Source organism: Ambystoma mexicanum, chromosome 5q, assembly GCF_040938575.1.
Source record: "Ambystoma mexicanum isolate Mex_15411 chromosome 5q, UKY_AmexF1_1, whole genome shotgun sequence".
NCBI lineage: Eukaryota > Metazoa > Chordata > Amphibia > Caudata > Ambystomatidae > Ambystoma > Ambystoma mexicanum.
Window position 1 is genome coordinate 1,314,304,540 of NC_090933.1, and position 19,081 is coordinate 1,314,323,620.

Genomic DNA, 19,081 nt, shown 5'->3' on the forward strand with positions numbered 1-19,081 from the left:
CCCACCAAAGTGGTCCACAGGGGAACCAATCATGTCCGCACAGAGGACGGGCGCACATGGAATCTGGAAAGAGTAGCCCTATATCAGAAGAGACAAGTAAGAGCAAGAACCCCGGAGAGAACACCTGCCGAAGAAGGAATAGACAACGAGCGAAGGGAACCATGGGAGCCCGAGAGAGACGACAAAGAAAGGGAAGAAACAGAGATGGAACCGGGATCACCCTTGCCAGAACCCGAACAGGAGCAGCAGGAAGATCGCAACGGGAAGGGCGACCGGCAGAGAAGAGAGCACAGAAGACCGGTGAGATACACTGACTATGTTATGCAATGAACCTCTTCTTTCGTTATCAAAGGGAGGTGTGTAGAGATATCGCGAGAGTCTCCTACTCTCGCGAGATCTCGCGTAGGTGGCTAGGACCGCCCGCGCGCGCTTCGTGCGCATTACGGGAGCACCAGAGGACGCGGCAAGACGCGTCCTGCCGGCTCCTCCGAGACTAGGGCCTGGGGCTATTAATAATGTTGGACTTTCCTGACTATTAGCCCTGGAACTGTTATTAGGCAACCCTGCCTAGCCCTCAGGCCCTGCACTACTTATATGTTGATGGCAGTTTGTTAATTGTTGAATAAAAGCCATCCAGCCTGTCACCACGCCTCCTGTCATCTGTGCAAGATTATACAACAGTGGGACAAAGGACTGGAAGTACAAAGCCGAAGAACAGACATGCGCAGTGCTGAGAGAGGGTTCCTCTGAGCATGCGCAGTGCTGAGATACCAGTCTTCAGAGCATGCGTATTGCTGAGATACTGATCCTCAGATTATGCGCAGTAAACGCACGATGAGCCGGTCATGCGTATATTGTGGAACAAGCTGCACATGCTCAATAAATGCACCACTTCTCACGCAGAGGCGTAAACATGCCGCGCGCTGAGAGAGTATCCCCAAAGTAGGCGCAGGAAAAGAAACAAATTGCGCATGCTCAAGGATCGCTGACTTCCACAGTGGTGTAAAAATTCGCGTGCCGAGAGTGAATCACCAAAGTATGCGCGAGAAAAGGAATTTGAGACGCGCATGCGGACATTTCGGAACGTGTTCAGGATCTGCGTCCTGCGCAGGGGTGTAAACATGCAGAGAAATGAGACACTATTCACTGGAGAATGCGCAGAAAAAAGGATAACAAGGGCGAGAGCTTGCTTTAATTCTAGTCCCTTAACCTGCATCTGCAGGCGACCTTACAAGGTGTTCATGTGTCAGCTATTCCGCTCAATTCCTTCATATTGCAGTGCGTGCATGCATCATGCACTATTGCTCCTGTGCATCCTGTGTTGCCCCTGCTGGGCCTCTCAGTTCATGTTACAGCCTCCAGCTCTTTACTGCTCTGCTGCCTTTACTTGCTAGTTAATGCCAGAGCCTCTTGCTAGTTAATGCCAGAGCCTCTAGCTAGTTAATCCCAGAGCATCTCGCTAGTTAATCCCAGAGCCTCTTGCTAGTTAATCCGAGACCTTCTTGCTAGTTAATCCCAGAGCCTCTTGCAAATTAATCCCAGACCATTTCGCTAGTTAATCACAGAGCCTCTTGCTAGTTATTACCAGAGCCTCTTGCTAGTTAATCCCAGAGCCTCTTCTATTGCGCCAAATGCGCAGATATTGTAAAACTGCAACTGTTTGTCTGTAACACTTTGCATCATGTTGTCTTGTATTTAGTATCTTCACATTGCAGTGCACGCACGCCAATGATCAGCTCATTCTTAATCACATGCTCATCCATCAGACACACACCCTCTTGCACCCTGGTGCTCAACCTATCAATGCTTACCTCGGATCTCTGATGTCCCTTCAACACTCACACCTCACTTATCTTCTTATATCCTTAAACACACGACCCCACTCTCCCATAATCACCCATAATCACCCATTCAACTCGCCCACCACTTTTTTTCACAAATATACAAACATATCCACAGACCACAAAAGATAGTTCTGCCGCTCAAACATAATTCAGATCTGTGCAGAAGTCTTCTGCACATTAAATGGATTACGTCAATTACTTTGTTTAATGTGTTTTCCAACATTTGGCTCACTATTGTAGTGTTGGCTTTACTGCTAGACAAAGCCTGGTCCTGATCACCCATTTTTAAATGCTTGTGGCTCTTTTATAGCTCCAGTAGCGTAAACGGTTACACTGTGTAGCTCCTCTCTCCTGTTTAGACAATTTTGGCAGTGCTCTCCTAGCAGCCACAATCTACACTTCTCTGACTCGCTTCCCCTCCCTCCGCTGATTTACTTTGCTGGAGGGAGCAGTCATCTCAGCGCTTCATCTCTAGGTCTTTACGCTCCTATTCATTTACTTCCTTACAATAGCCCAATTGGCTATCTACAGGCACACCATCTGTTATCTAACTCCCTTCTTTAGCTCTCTTTTCTCACTTGCCATACTATACTTTTCCCATAAAGGAAGGAGGGAACTATCTAGCCACCATCTTTAGAGGGACTGCCTCAATAGTTGGCTTCACTCACATCATCCAGGCAGATTAATCTCCAATGCTCCACTCCAATTAGCTCTTTACCACCAAATGCCATCTCCTCCCGTGTCTACACAATTGCTTAGCAGTCCCAAGTGGTTTTTAAGCCATTGTATTAGCGGGTGGCAAGAAGCACCTTTTATAAAGCAGCAAATCCCAGGGGAGGGACTCACTACCCAGCAGGGGCTGGTCCAGACACCAAATACAATGTGCTGCCACTTAATCTCATGGAATGTCAGGGCACTCAACAATCCAATTAAAAAACAAACAATCCTATCTCATGTACACAATTAAAAGCTGCCATCTTTCTCCAAGAGGCCCACCTCTCAGAAACCGAAGCTCTGAAATTAAAAAAAGACCCTTTCATCACTGTCTCGTTTCTCAAGCCTCAAGTAAAGAAATTGGGTTATAATTCTCACGCACAGAGGAAGCACCCATGAAGCACCGCTTTGCCGCTCCCCCTGTATCTCTGCGAGGACTTTACTGCATTTATACTTGCAACGGATCATTTCACGGTATTTGGACTAATAACTTGTGGCTCATCGTATATACTACTTATTTCACGCAAACTGTGAGCCTAAATATCTCTATTTCTTTATATTTAGCTTGTTTTGGGAAACAAGCCACGCCCACAAACATCTACGCATAAATCCGGGAGCCCGCACGCACCGAGGAAGCACCCATGGTGCACCGATCTGCCGCTTCACAGCGGCGCCCGGGGCATCGGGTGCAGTGCTTCCCCCGAAGCGCGTTATAGCTGCCTCTGTAAGTTCCATATTTTGGAATTACTTTGCAGCCCAAAAGTTTACAAGGTGCACATATGGCTTTCAGACAAAAGGGCCTTTATCATCTTACAACTGACATGCCGCCGCTCATTAGACAACGCATAATGTCTGAGTCAAAACCCTATCAGGATGACTCCATTAGAGAAGGCATGGTTACTAATGTTTGCTGCACACCAATTGCGCGGTCCTCTCATCAAGAACGAAATTTAAAAAAAGAAAGTTAACTGCGACAAATAATGTAGACATTCGTACTTACGGATTTGGGAACACTCTATCTGCACTACCGCTTCCAACAAAGGAATCCATGGCATGAACGGATGGCTCTGCAACTCGAACACCAGCAAACACGCTGGGACGAGTGCAGCTTGAAACTGCTATTGGAGCTAACAAACCTGATGTTGACCTTACAGATAGCATGGTGCTTCGCAATGCTCAGTCAGGCATGCCGGCTATTGTGCTTCCTGATGCCTCAAATGTAATAGCTATAGAGGAAGCGGTTATTGAGCTTGACTCGACAAATTCCTGTTTCTCGGCCAGAGAATATAATCGTGACCTCTCAAATTCTCCTGATATGTTTCAACACTCGAGCTGTAACATTTCTGCTCTTGCTATTTCTTACATTGCACCGACTCCTCGTAAGCCGAGTGCGAATTGGTGATATCCTTAAACAAATCACCAGTGACTAAGTCAACACAAATTACACTTGAAATAATGAATGTTGCACTGATGTCTCTTGCTAAATTATTTGAAACATTAGACAATACATTAAATGGCCAATTGGATAAACTTGAGAACATAACAAACTGGCAAAAAAATCATGTCCTCAACTATAGCACAGAATCAGACTTCCATTGCCGAACAACTTGAACTTATACTAACTTGCCAAAAAAAGACATTACAGAAGAACATCTCACGCTCCGCCCACAACATGCAAAAATGAAACTTCTGCACAATGACTGGATAAAGACCATTCAAAAAAAGAATACTTACAAACAGAATCTCCAATGTACAAATGATAATAGGAAAATCCACGAACCACCAGCCTACTTGCAAATCTTCCCAGACCAAACCATTCGAACAACGTTCTTAAAAGTACGTCTGAACATTCTTCCCACAAAATCATACTTATCTACAACAAGACAGATTGATGCTGGAAACAACTACTATAGGTTCTGCAAAGATCAAAAAATCGCTGAAACCATCTTTCACCTAGTCATGGAATGCAAAGAACTCTCCCCACAACGTAAACAATTTGGAACGTTTTTTCAACTTTCAACCAAACAAATGTCCACGGAAGAAAGGTGGGCCGTCCTTCTCAGTGGCCATAATAATAAGTACACCTACACAATTGTTCTTTTTCTAAGCGCTATATTGGAACTAAACAAAAAAACAATGACCGACTCTAAACCCTAAAGCATGAAACTCAAAGACTAACAAACTTTCTGTAAATGATGAAAAAGTTTCCAAACAAACTAAATCATCACAAAAAAAAAAAAAAAAGACGATTTCAACTCGGGCCCAGAATCAGAATGAACATCTAGAGATGAGCGCCCCTCCTGTCTGAACCTACAATTTTAGCATCTACAATGCCGCACAAACAAGCCGAGTTGCCAGTCTGTGTATTGCCTTTTGTTAGCGGTATAATAACTGATGAAATTGATGCTTGTGAACTAAGTTCGGCTATAATTCATATTCACACTCCTAACAAGATGGCAGGGATGCAAGAGGACACTCAAGTCTCTAAGGTGTCATATCCTGTATTTAATAAAAATCTGTCAGACCTTCCCCAAGCTCAGAAACGAAAAGCAAAAAAATTACTGGAAAAGAAACCAAAAAATATGGAAATGGCCAAAACTGACGCAAATGCGTCCACTAGACGATTCATTAAAAATCTGGCTAAACCAACTAATAGACTAACACTGGCCTCTACTGCCATAACGAAAAAATATGTCACCTTGGCATAGGTCCATAAATCTAAGTGACTTGATTGCCATGCACCACCTATGGTCATTCCAACTCACTTCCCACTTGACGAATTAGTCGAGATAGTGCTGCCCTGACTCAGAATAAAACCCTCCCCCTGCTGCCGCTGAGCAGCTCCCAGATTCACGTGGAGAACAAGGGTGATCCGTCGTCACTAAAGACGGTTGATGGCAGAGCAGCGTTGAGACGAGAGAGATAGACATTTATATGCAACAGTTTAAGTTTGAACCACCCTGTCCACCTATTATAACAAATGGGTTGGCTAAATGCACAGCGTTATTGGGTAACCCTCCTGCACCACAAATTCCTTTGGACAACATTAATGACCATCCTAATAAAAAGGTATCCTTTGCTGAACTCGATTTATAAACGTTTGAGCGATTAACAAGCCCCAAAAATACCAATAATTATCACACCGGGAACTTAGATGAAATTAGAGATTCTATCACTCGGTTATGGGAAGCTCACTCTAAAAGCAGATTTCCTACAATAATACAGGGTAGCTCGAGTAAAAATCTAAATGCCTCGTTGATAACTAACCCACAAACGCCTATGCAACATCACAAGGTGAATGCAAGGCAAATTGTGATACCTCCAGTAAAATCGAATTTAAAAATGGAAACAAGACATTCCTTACTAATTACATGTCGAGCAGATGCCTTTCCAAATTACATTATGAATATGCGAAGCATCCTGTTTTGCAGATACACCAGCTTTAAAAGATATTGCATCAAATAACTAAAATATTCAATCAAGCTCACAAAGTAGCACTAACTCATTTATACAATTCACACACTTAACCATTGGCTCATTAAAGGTGGCATGTGTTAATCTTTACTGGAATCCGATGGGCATCTCAAACATGCTGTTTTTTTTTAAAGAACTAAGAGGTTTAATGGAAATAATTATGGTGACACTTGGTATTGTGCATATTATTGAGGTGGGAGACTTGTACTTGCATTTGTTTGACAGAAAATATCAGAAAAACTATGAACGAGTATACCTGTGGAACAACTTTATTAAAGCTTGAAATCTAACATTACTGAATGGCTCCAATAATCTTGAGTCTCCACCACATGCTGTTTGTCATAGAAGAACCCAGATCTCCATAATCGACTATGCTTATGTGACTCTGAATTTGTTCAGTTGCGCATCTGACTTTGTAATAGTACCAAGAAATCTCAGTGATCACTTCCCTCTTACATTTAAGCTATGATTCACTATAGACAAGATCTATGTGGAGTCTCAGATGAGTGTAATGCCAGGTATGATTGAAACAAATAACCATCTAAATAGACTGAGATGGACTGAGAATCCCTTTTACAATATCATGAGCATTTAGAATTGAACTTTAAGAATTTCTCAGAATCACATTGTGCTGATAATCTGGGTTGTCATGAACAAATGCAGCTCTTTCCCACAACTCAGAACTCCAGATCTCACATGACTCATGAATATGATCATGTCATTAAAACAGGAAAACTCTTTTCAGGAAACAAAAAAGACAGGCCAACTTATTACCGATGGCCCAAAGAACTATTGCACTTCGTGCTCTTAAAACCTCCTATAAGAACTGGGTTCGTGGGCACAACATTTTAACCAATCAGAATGCTGGAGAACTGATGTTGAAAGAACTGCAGAATAAAAATACAAGTAAAATCTGGAAGCTACTAAACTCTATCACCAATTCATCACAACTAGCCTCTAAAATAAATGGGGTTACTGAACAAAACTGGATCACCCACTTCTCGTCTTTATATGCAGCCCCATTGTCCCATTCTCCATTGAGATCAAGAGAATTAACTTCCAGATTAGCTTTGGATTTTGATAAAGAAGATGTTTTAATTTACATTAACAAGGCCAGTTCATCTAGAGCCCCAGGTCCGGATGGCTTATCTAATGCCATCTTGAAAAAACATCCAGACCTTTGGGCTTCAATTCTTTATACTTTATTCAGGATAACACAGCATAACCAGGAACTACCACAGTCATGGCGACATTGGATCATAATCCCAATTTACAAGAAGTGGGATCGACAGAATCCCATGAGCTACAGGCCAATTGCTTTACCAGATGCCCCCGGGAAAATCTATTGTCGTCTGGTGCTGCAAGATCTAAATACGTAGTCTTTAGCCTCTAATAGGAGAGACCCCTTTGAAACAGGATTTGTGGCCGCTTTAGGTGCTGCAATCAGCATATCGCTGTTGAATACCCTGAAGTCAATTTACGCCACGGGGAAGCAACCTTTGTACATGGCATTTGTTGACTTCTGCATGGCGTTTGATTCGATTGATAGGGAGTTACTTCAAATCAAGCTGATTAAATACGGCTGCCCTCAATCTTGTGAAAATAGTAACTTTTCTTCATACAAACACCACAGTACCGATTAAGGCCTTCTATCTAACAGCATTAAAACCGTACGGGGCCTTAAGCAGGGTTGTATACACGCCTCTACACTTTTTAATCTTTTCATACTGGATATGGGAGATGATTTTGTTGCAGTTTCAGCTGACGCACCAAAATTAGACAATCAGGCAATAGCAGGGTTACTCTATGCTGACGACTTGGTGCTGCTGTCTCAGACCCCTAGTGGACTACAAAAGCTACTCAACCAACTTGCTCAATATACATCCAAGAATAATTTAACTGTAAACCATGACAAAACACAAATCATCGAATTTGGAAAACCGAAATCAAAATTCTCAAATATGTTTCATTGGACATTAGGCAATCAAACGCTGAACATTGTATCACAATATGGATACTAAGGAGTGATGCTCAGCAATTCTCTAACTGATAAAATCCATGAAGTGACACTCACCTCCAAAGTCACTACCCTAACATCTGAAGGGAAAATTCTTTTACACAAATATGGCAAGTTTACCTGTGTACACTTAATGTCTTTTTACCAACAAAAAGTTGTACCTATTGTGACTTATGGAGCTGAAGCAGCCTTACCAACATATCACAAATTCTGGAATGAATTTGAATCTAAATTCTGGAAAAATGTATTAAATCTGCCGAAAGGCACACCATCCATGTTGCTTAGGTTCGAACTGGGCTTGCTATCAATGCATGTCCAAGTAACATGGAAAATGTGTGCCTTATTGCGAAAATGCTTACTGGGACTAACAGACCGAAATAGTCTTGCCATTTTAGCAAATCACTTGCTGACTTCTAATCAGATTTTTCCACTGAAATGGCAAACCCATATCTTAGACGCATTAGATGATGCGAGTATTTCCATCAATCTTCTCCTCACAAATCCAAATAGAGCCATGGTCAAATTATAATGATGATGATGATAATGATGTGTTATTTATATAGCACCTTAATCCAAAGCGCTTTACAGAGCACATATTTACATACAATATCACCCAACCAAAATTGGTACTCATTTATCGACCTCGGAAGGATGACAGGCTGAGTTGGTCTTGCCGGGATTCGAACCTGCGACCTGCATATCACGCTCAGATCGCAGCAGCGAGCGCTCAACCCGCTGAGCTATCTTACCGGCATCTTAAATCAGGCCGACTGGTGGCTCACGCAAGAAAAATGCCTTATGCTAAAAGATTTTGATAGAAATCTATTTGGTTACAAGAGGACAAGAGGTTGCGTACCATGGCAGACTATCTCATCTAATGTCCATCGGCTCAATTAAGAACAAACATTTTGAGATTTCGCCTCAATTTATGGCCAGTCAATGAACTCTTGGCCAGAAGAGGCTTAATTAAGGAAGATTTAGCTTATTGTCGCTTCTGTAAAATCGAATTACACAAAGAGACACTTCAACACATTATTGCTGAATGTAAAACCTTCTTGTTGCAACGTTTAATGCTTAAAGCTCTTATGCCGCAAATGTACATTAAAAGAAATAGCAAAGAACTATGGTCTGAGATATTTGCTACACGTAAGATCTCAGAATTGTGACCATGAATATTTTGGATGCTTCCATTTTTCTTTAGAACCCTGTAGCTCTTATAAACATTCTAATCATTATGATTTTGAAGATGAATTGACTATGCTATCCTTATTCTCTCTTTCTTTAATTTTAATGGAAGAAAAATTACATTTTAAAATCTGAAAATGTATGAAACATTTTGAAAGTTTTAAATTATGTAAAGAATTGTAATATGTACTTATGCAATGAACTGTAATATGTATCCATATTTATTTGATTGCTAATGTCAAAAATATTTATCAACTAACCAAAACAAAATGTTATAATTCTCATTAAAGCTTCCCTAAAGGCAACCATCATACACTCCAAATCAAATTATGAGGGTAGATGGATTTTTTCTTCATTGTTAATAAATGGCAATAAATACCATGTAATTAATATTTATGCACTAGCCCATGGGGTCCCATCTTTTTGGAATTCCATCTTGCTGGCAACAATCTTATAATTGGAAGAGACTGGAACCTCCCAATTGATCAATTTTTAGACAGAAAATCAAAAGTAAGATTCTCGGGCGGGAAAGCACATAGGGCTCTACTAATAACAATGGTTGAGAGACTCCACCTTTTTGATTTTTGGAGATTGTGGAATACTGACGAGTTGGATTACACATTCTACTCTAACTCCCACCTACTCCCACCAAAGGACTTTGCAGTGTAGGCTTGGCCGGTGAGGGGACCAGACAGAACTCCTTGAAGTACGGTGGTAATATTAAAAGTGTTGAAGAAGAAGTGGCAAGACTATCAAAGCTCATGATTAATTGTTGTGGAATTACCTTGACAAATCAAGATTGCTGATGAGAGTGCATTGTGAACTGTTGCAGAATCATCCTGACAGAAGTAATTTTGTTGACATTGAAGCGCTGTGGAAGTATACATTTTTGTTGTTAAGAAGTAGTTGTGTGGCACTCTCTACCACCAGTAGAGCAGCAAAAGACTTACTGAACATTCTGAATCCTAAATGGGAGACTTAATTGGCAGAAGAGGAGCTCTATTTGAACTTTGTTATAATACTGGATTTCATTACTCTTTTGAAGTGTTGATTGAAATCCTGATTGAATCTGGGGAAGGGGATCTCACCCAGATTACAAGGAGGAACAGCTACCAGGTCTTGCAGACAACTGTTCATTTTGCCATGTTTAAGATGCTATGCATTACCTTGTTGAGTTTATTGTATGCGCCAGTGTGAGGGAAATCATTATTTTGTTAGAGTATTTCCTTTAGCTTCTTTTATAGGTAGGGAAATCCTTGTTAAATTGGGGATAGTGTGGCATTTATCAAACCTTTTGATTTTAATAAAATGGCATCTTTTGAAAAACCCTCACAAAGTTGTCTGCCTCACATTACTGACCCCTCACAGCCTCCAGATCCTTCTTCCATGTCCCAGTAATGTGGGAATTGTGGGACCTGAAGACCTCAGTGTTACAATTACCCTTTTCTCTTATAATCTCAATTTTACAATAAGCCATCAATAATGTAGGGTCTCAGGGAAAGTTTATAGAAGTATCATCCCATTCCTGCTGACCCATTATACCTCCACCTCATGTGGTTTTCCCACAGAACACCACCCCCAGGGTCAGGATCAATAAGGCGTCTGCCTTTCCCTGACCACATGGGAAGGGTCCCAGGTCCGTCTTTCTGTGGGAATCACCTCCGATTCATCACACAGCCTATCTTGTTAAAGAAACCTGTCACCACTGCGACACATCTTTCATTCATATTTAATTTTGTAGCATCACCCAGCAGAGACTGCAACAGGCAGCTTGGATTCATCATTGACTTTATATATAAGATTCCTTGTTTCATCAGAACATTGCTTTGCAGTGAGATGAGACCCTTTACCAATCTAAGAATGGCCATTGGGACGCAGCCTAGCAATCCCAAGATTTTCTTCCATCCTTAGGGGTTAGTGCCTCCAAGCCATAGGAACTTGCAGTAATAAAACATTGCCTGCACAGGCGAAGGATACCGTCTATACTATATCCAGCTGTTTGATTAGAACAGGTGGATATAGTCAAAGTTTCTTAGAGGCCAAGCAATCAGAATAACTGTGTCTGGAATCAATACCAACACCTACATACCTGTAGCTATCAGTATAATCAATGGGGCCCTCAGGTGACATGAACTTCAATCTTTTTACCCTCTTGTTCGCAAAAAGTAGGATTTTGTTTTTTCGATATTGATTAATAGCTTATTTTCAGTCGCATATCGCCATCATTTTCTAATGTCCTACTGAGACCGGATTAAGTGCGATCAAAAATTACGAGATCGTCTGCATACAGTAGGCTGACGTGTAAGGATACAACTTTTGGTGGGCTGCTTGGATCTTGCTGAAGACACATAGGCAGATCCGCAACATACAGTTTAAACAGCATTGGGGCCAGGACACATCCCTCCTTTACTCCCTAGTTAGTATTTATAGGGAATGAAATGGTGCCCCCTGCTGTCCAGCCATATCTGCACACTAGCCTCCTCATAATACAGCTACAAAAAATGTAGCAAGTACTTCAGGCATCCACAGTCAGCACATTTTAACCAACGTTTTGCCCTACTGACGGAGTCGAAAGCGGCTCTAAAATCAACAAAAACTGCATACGGAACTGGTGCATCTCGCACCGTCACACTTACAATCAACATGTGTAATAATCTCAGATTGAGCGTAGTAGAGGAACCAGCTCTGAAACCTGTTTGGAATGTATCTAAGATTACAGCACTTTTTGGCCATTTATGAAGCTCGTCCAGTAATAAACAGGCAGACAGCTTCCCTGTGCTGTCCAACACTGATAAGAGCCTATAATTTGACAACTCAGACCGCAAGCCCTTTCTAAATATAGGTACCAAGTCATGGATCTGCATCCAGTGACTATTACTTTACTAAATACTATCTGGGGTATCTTGGACCATATCTCAGACCGCAAGCCCTTTCTAAATATAGGTACCAAGACATGGGTATGCATCCAGTGGCTATTACTTTACTAAATACTATCTGGAGTATCTTGGACCATATCTCAGACCGCAAGCCCTTTCTAAATATAGGTACCAAGACATGGGTATGCATCCAGTGGCTATTACTTTACTAAATACTATCTGGAGTATCTTGGACCATATCCCAGACCGCAAGCCCTTTCTAAATATAGGTACCAAGACATGGGTATGCCTCCAGAGGCTAATACTTTACTAAATAATATCTGGAGTATTTTGGACCATATCCCACACCGCAAGCCCTTTCTAAATATAGGTACTACTATTCCTCTTTTACAAGACATGGGTATACATCCAGTGGCTATTACTCTACTAAATAAAATCTTGAGTACCTTGCACCATATCTCTGGGTCGCATCCCTTGAGAATTTTAGCTTTTACATTTTTAGTGAGATGTCATCTCTAGTCATTTTTGTTTTAAAATCTTTTCCTTCATAAGACAGATCATGTTTACCTTTGCTGCAGGGGAGGTTGAAATTATACTCAATGCATTCCCTCTATTGGAATTCATTTATAGGATTTGTAACCAGCCACCTTTTACTCCCTTTTGCCATCCCAAAAAGTTGCTAAATTCCTACTATTTAATGCTGCTACCATCTTTTGCCACCGCGCATTTCTGCCCAATATGTGCCACCAGTTTATCCAATTATGATATTAATTTGTAATCCTTTTTATTAAGTTCAAATGCTGTAGGATATCATGACTGGAGTGCTTAATGTTATGTAAGGGTACCACCCAAGTGTATTGCCCTTTTAAGATGGACCATGACGGGGTGATGGCCTGACCTAATGAAAGGAGCTCCTGCACGCATGTGCCTCAGAATGGCTGCACACTCCAAGAATGGAACGACCGAGTCTGTGTCTCACTTCAGGCCTGTAGGCCCACACCATGTGAGAACGGGCCTGCAGGCCAGGTTGCCATGGGGCCCGTATGCCAGCAAGTTGGCCAGGGACTGCACAGGCCAATACTGCAACAGGATGCACCCAGCATCCATGGGGGCCCTGAAACGCCCAGGCCCATGTCTGCACAGCCTAGCAGGGTCCGCCCTGCATCGCTGTTAGACCGATGATCCTCAGCAACTAACCGAGGCGCTGTGCCTCCCCTACCCAAAGTGCTGCTGTCCCCAGCACTAAGGGGGCCGGCTCGAGTGGCCATGCCAGCCACCACAACATTGGCGACGAAGACAGAGAAGAAACCTGCCACGCACCCCGGCCCTGCTGACCTTCACTTAAAAATAAAAAGTGAATAGGCTGAGTAGTGTGGGTTCACTTTGCTTCTCTTACCAGATCCCTACCTAAGTAATAAATCACAGACAACTTATTTGTATGGAAAAGTTGTAGGCCGTAGGCATTTTATTTTCTTACAGAAAATACAACTCAACAAAATAAATACACTGCCATATACTTTTGGGCACCTTGTGTCCAGTCCCGAAGTTGCCCAAGGCTCCTCCTGAGTCCTTGTTATCCCTGGGCCTTCGTTCCTGGGCCCATGCCGCCTACGACATGTCTTGGACCGTGTACCGAAAGAGTACTCGGTGTTCTCACTTCTGCTTGCTCCTTCTTTTTTGGACCGTGTACCGAGAGAGTACTCGGCGTACCGGCTCCTGCGTGTACCCCTCTTCTTCCATTACTATTGTAGAGTGGGTTGGGTGGCAAACGTTTTTCCTTCCCCTTATCCAGGCACTAAGAGCCTTTCCAGTGCCTCCAACGGGACCCATGCCTTCCGCGGCGTGGGCGTTCTTTCCTTGTCGGCGTCCGGTCTCAGCTCCCTGAATTTTTCCCACTGAAAGCGTGAGATTGCATCAGTCACCACATTTGCTTCCCCAGCGATATTCCTCGCCTTTATGCATCTATTCATTATTATGCTTTCCAGCGTGATTGCCCTCATTAATTCCAACACTATTGTGCATGACGCACTTCCTTTATTTAACACGTGCACCACCGCCATGTTATCTGACCATACTGCTAACTCCTTGTTTCCTAGCTCTTCCCCCCCATGCACATAACACGACCCAAATCGGGAAGGGCTCCAGCAGCGTTATGTTTTTTGTCCATTCTGCCATGTTTTTTGGCCACTTGCCTGCACACCATTGTTTCCCCAGTATTGCGCCAAACCCAAGGCCACCTGCTGCATATGTGAACAACACCCTTTTAACTTCCTCGTTCACCGGTGAGCGCCATATCACCGACCCATTGAAGTATTTCAGAAATTCTGCCCACACTTCCAGATCTTTCTTGATTCCTCCCCCTAACCTGACTCCGTGGTGCCCCTTTGTAGCACCTCTCGTTTTCAGCTCAATACTTCTCTGGAACACCCTCCCCTGTGGTATGACTCTTCCTGCGATGTTCAGCTTTCCTGCCAGCGCTTGCAATTCTCTCACTGTCGCTTTGTTTCTTCCTTGTAGTTCCTTTATTGTCTTCAGCAGATCCGTTACCTTGTCACCGGGATCCGACACCTTCCTTTGTTTGAGTCAATTTCTCTTCCTAGGAATTGGATTATCTGCGTTGGGCCCATCGTTTTCTCCTCCGCCAGAGGAAAACCCCACTCGCTTGTTAATTCCATGACAAAATGAGATGGCGCACCCCATCGGGAGGCATTTGTCGACGAAGTATTCTCCCTCCCAATGCATACATAACCATCTTTGTGATCTGCTGTTGAATGGCAACAGGTGGAATGCCATCCATGCCCCTTTTCCTGCTTTCCTGACCAGTTCTACTGCCTCCTCGAAGTCTGAATATGATATTGTTGCATCGCTCTGGGCCGCTTCTTGGTCGGGGTATTTCTGGAGCCACCTTTCCATCCTCTCGATTTTTCCCGGCGTGGCCCCCTTCCTGCCCCAGTTCTTATTTCCACGTCTCATTGCTTCTGTCGCTTGGAGCTGCGGCCCTTGTGCACTTGGAGCTGCTGTGGTCACCCTTACATCTCTCGCACTTGTGGCTGAACTTGCACTTCCATCCCCAGCTACAGGGTACCCCCTTTTCAAAACTCCTACATTGTCCTGGTTCTGCTCGCGCTGTCCCCGTGCTCCCACTGGCCCCTCCTTTGTTGTCGGGGCAGGCTGCTCTGCCGCCCTCTCTGGGACCCATAATTTCTGCTCCGCAAACTCTGGTCTCTATTTCAGTCATAGCTGGATTCGTACTTACTGCTGTTGTATCTATAATCCGCTTTGTAATCCTTCTGCCAATACTGCCTTCCCTGCTGCCCCCCTGTGCTCCGCTCCTTGGAATCCCATTTCTCCTTTAGCACATTAAATATGTAGAGATTAAAGTTTTCTTCATCCCAACCCATATCCGGAAAGCAGTCCATCTCCTTTCTGAACTCGTGACCGTACTCCAGCCATGCATCACCTCCAAATTCTGCGTGTACCTTCAGCACCCTCTGTTGATACGCAACTAATGCTACCCCGTCTTCCGGGAATTTTTGTAATATAATTGTAGACATTATGGTGAAGGCTGACATCCAGTTGTCAAAATTCCTTACTACTGGCCCCTTTTTAAGTAAACTTTTCTCGTCCTCCTTCATGTCCTCTAGGGCCACATTCATCCCCCTCTTTTGACAATCTAACAATGTAAAGATATCGATCAATTCCTTCCTCCAGATTTTTTCCTTTACTTTGTCATTTATGTACCAAGCCATCGCTTTCATCGACCTGCCCTGTGCATCTTTACCCATGGTTGGCCTGCCATATTTCGTCATGAGTGGCCCCCCATTTTCTGCCGCTGCCACCGTTGGTGCTGCCCCCGGTGGTGTGTCCCCTGCCACTACGTTTGGCCCTGCCGGTGCCGGGATTATTGGTGCCCCTTGCGGCACTGGGACTACTGGTGTCCCTTGTGGTGCCAGGACCAGGGTTTCCCTGGGTTCTACTGGTGCCCCTTGTGGTGCCGGGACCGGGGTTTTCCTGAGTTCTGCCCCTGCCCCTCTCTGTTTTTCCCTGCTCACCACTCCTCTCCATTTTACCCAAGCCCTTAGATGATCCCTTTCTTCGTCATCACTGCTTGCATCAGTTGAGAAACTCCCCAGCTGCTCCTCGCTGGATCCCTCCCCCCGTCTGCTCTTCTTGCCATTGGTTCTAGGCGACTTACCCGAAACCGTGACGCAATTTTTAAACATTTTCTACGATATTATTCCCCACATTATTATTCACAGTACCTTTCTTTTTATCTTTTTTCTTTCTCTTGGTCGGTGCCTCTGTCTGTTCCTCTGATCTCTTCGACTTCGCTCTTCCCCTTTTCTGTCCTTGCGGTACTACGTCTTCTCCTTCGCTGCTGCTGGGCTCTATGAACAGCAGAGGTCACGTTGCCTTCACCCTTTCTTCTTTCTGCATTATCTCCAGCACCCACTGTTCCCCATATTCCTTATCTGCCTTTTTCGCCCATTCTGAGAATTCTTGGGCCCTTTTTGCTCTTCCTTCCGCCATCCTTCTCGTCTGAATTCTGTCAGCCACGCTTCTCGTTTGACCACGGCGAAAGTCCTTTGTTTGTTTGTAGCTGGTACTTCTGGGTCGCTCCTGCTCCGGCACCGTTGGGTGACTCGTAGCCACTGCATTTATAACGAACTTAGAGAGGGAGAAAAATGTGTGAGCCCGCAAGAGCAAACGTTTTTCCTTCCCCTTATCCAAGCACTAAGAGCCTACCCGAGAGAGGTGAGCTCTTACCTGGTTTGTGCCGCCTCTCCTTTTCCTGGCTTACTTAAACACCTCCGGCCTTTTGTTCCTTCTTGGTGGTGGCTGGGTTACCCCCCTGACCCCTTGCTATTATATTTCGCACCTTCCCAGGTGCTGTTTCCTGCCCTTCCTGGGCTTTTGTTTCTTGTGGCGCCGTTCGGACGCCCCTCCCTACGCTTTTGCGCCATTTTCCCCCACCCCGCGCCTAAACTTCCAGACCCTCTATCGTCCCGCATTTCATGCGGCCCGGGGCCTGGGTCAGAAGAAGGAGAGGGAAAGCTGGGTCTCGGCCACCACCGCTGTGTTCCCCGGAAGAAGAGGGGATGCCCAGGAGCTGCCGGCAGACCCCCCCTGGCCACGGCCCTCTGTGAAGAGAGTGCTTGTGCCGGTGAGGTGAGGGTCAGCCCACAACCCCCATACGGCATCTGGCAACAGGTATCCAGTTACTCACGCCACCGGGTGAAAGTGCCTAGCTCTGTGATCTGAGCTCCTCAAAATTGTAAAGGAGAAGATGAGTGCCCGCCCGCCCCGTAAGCAGCAACAGGACCCTCCAGCATGCCGGCCCACTGAAGCCCTTGTAAAGATCCCGTAGCAGGCGGGCGGCGGGGGTTGAATGCGCTCCACTTCGGAGCTCTGTAACAGAAATACACCTGTAGCGACATACGTTGCCAAAAGATGGAAGTCACTGAGCGGCTGTTGCCGAGTATCAGATAAAGGTGGGTGTGCGCACCGCCCCGATGGCCGTGGGGAGGGGAGAGGTAAAGAGGCGTCCACCACCAAGAGAGGAGAAGCAGACGCAGCATGGTTGGCCCGGCCTCCCGATTTTCAATCTGCAGCACTCTGCTACATGGGAGACCACTGTCGCCAGAAGTGGGACCACCCCCAGGACAAGTTCCTACGTGCTGCCGGAGCCCCTAGTGAGACCCCAGGCGACCGGTAGTGAGGAAATTAAATGCTCCATGTTGGAGCTGCATAAAATGCAAAGAGCCAGCTGCCCCTTCAGAACCTGGGCCCATCAGTGATGAAGTGCCCGGCAACTCCACGTCAGAGCATGGAGGATGGATGTAAGAAAGCAACAGAGCAATCCCGGGCCTCCGGCTGTGCTGCCTTTGTGCTCCTGACATGGGAGCAAGGTGAATAGAGACAGTCCTCCATATCAGAGCTAGGAAAATGAATGTGCCGCCCCTGCAGATCCCGAGCCCATTGGCGTTGCGTTGTGTGGCGGCTCCACGTCGGAGCATGGATAAAAGTATATGGCTCCCTGAAGGAATACCAGGACCACAAGGTGGTGATAGATTTTATTTTATTAATTTATAAAGCGCACCACAGCCCATGGGCATCAAGGCGCTGTTACAGAGTACAGTAGAATGCTTACAAGATTTCAGGTACGGTTTTTACATAGTTACATAGTCACTTAGTTACATGGGAGACAGGAAAGGGGGAGTGTGGTGAGATAGGGGGAAGGCGTATGCATGGCTTTAGGAGAACAGCAAAGTTGTGAGAGCTTTCCGGAATGTATAGTGAGAGGGTTCTGCTCTGCGAGAAGTTGGCAGGGAGTTCCACTGTCTGGCTGCAATAAAAGGGAAACTGGGCCCACTTGCTGTGGTGCGTTTGACTTTGGGCAGCATGAGACGATGGGAGTAGGGTGTTCTGGTGGGTGTGGATGAGTTTGGCTTAGTTACCTTGTTGGAGAGTTAATGGGAGGCTGTGTTGGCGATGCACTTGTGCGTGATGGCTAGCTTTTTTAAAAGGATGCATTCTCTGATGAGAAGCCAGTGGGCTTTACGCCTTGCTGTGCTTATATGGTCTCTTTTGGGAATGGTGAGGGTGGCTTTGAGTGCATTGTTCTAGATGATTTGTAGTTTTGTTAGGTATTTTGAAGAGTGCCAACGAAGAAGACCTTGCAGTAGTCCATATTTGACCCAATGATGGCTCTGGCAATAGTGAGGCAGTTCTCAGAGGACAGGTAGGGGTTTGCTGCATTGAGTAGTTTGGTTGAGTAGTGTGAGAAACCAGAGGGTATTCTCCCAAATAGACCTCGGTAATCTCTTATTCAGGTGACATGGGACGGGCTGACGCTTTCAGATCCCAACCCTGGGGGCGGACGAGCGAGGGAGGATAACCTGGGTAAGGGAGCCCGGGGTTATGCTCACTGGAATGGCCCAGGTGAGACACAGTATTATAACGGGGAAGAA

General features: G+C 44.8%; 1 pseudogene; it reads left to right on the plus strand.

Moving 5' to 3' along the window:
- Positions 1–1,154: 1,154 nt before the first annotated feature.
- The window catches only part of LOC138498487 (zinc finger protein 420-like), a 74,429-nt pseudogene continuing 56,502 nt past the window's right edge, over positions 1,155–19,081 (plus strand).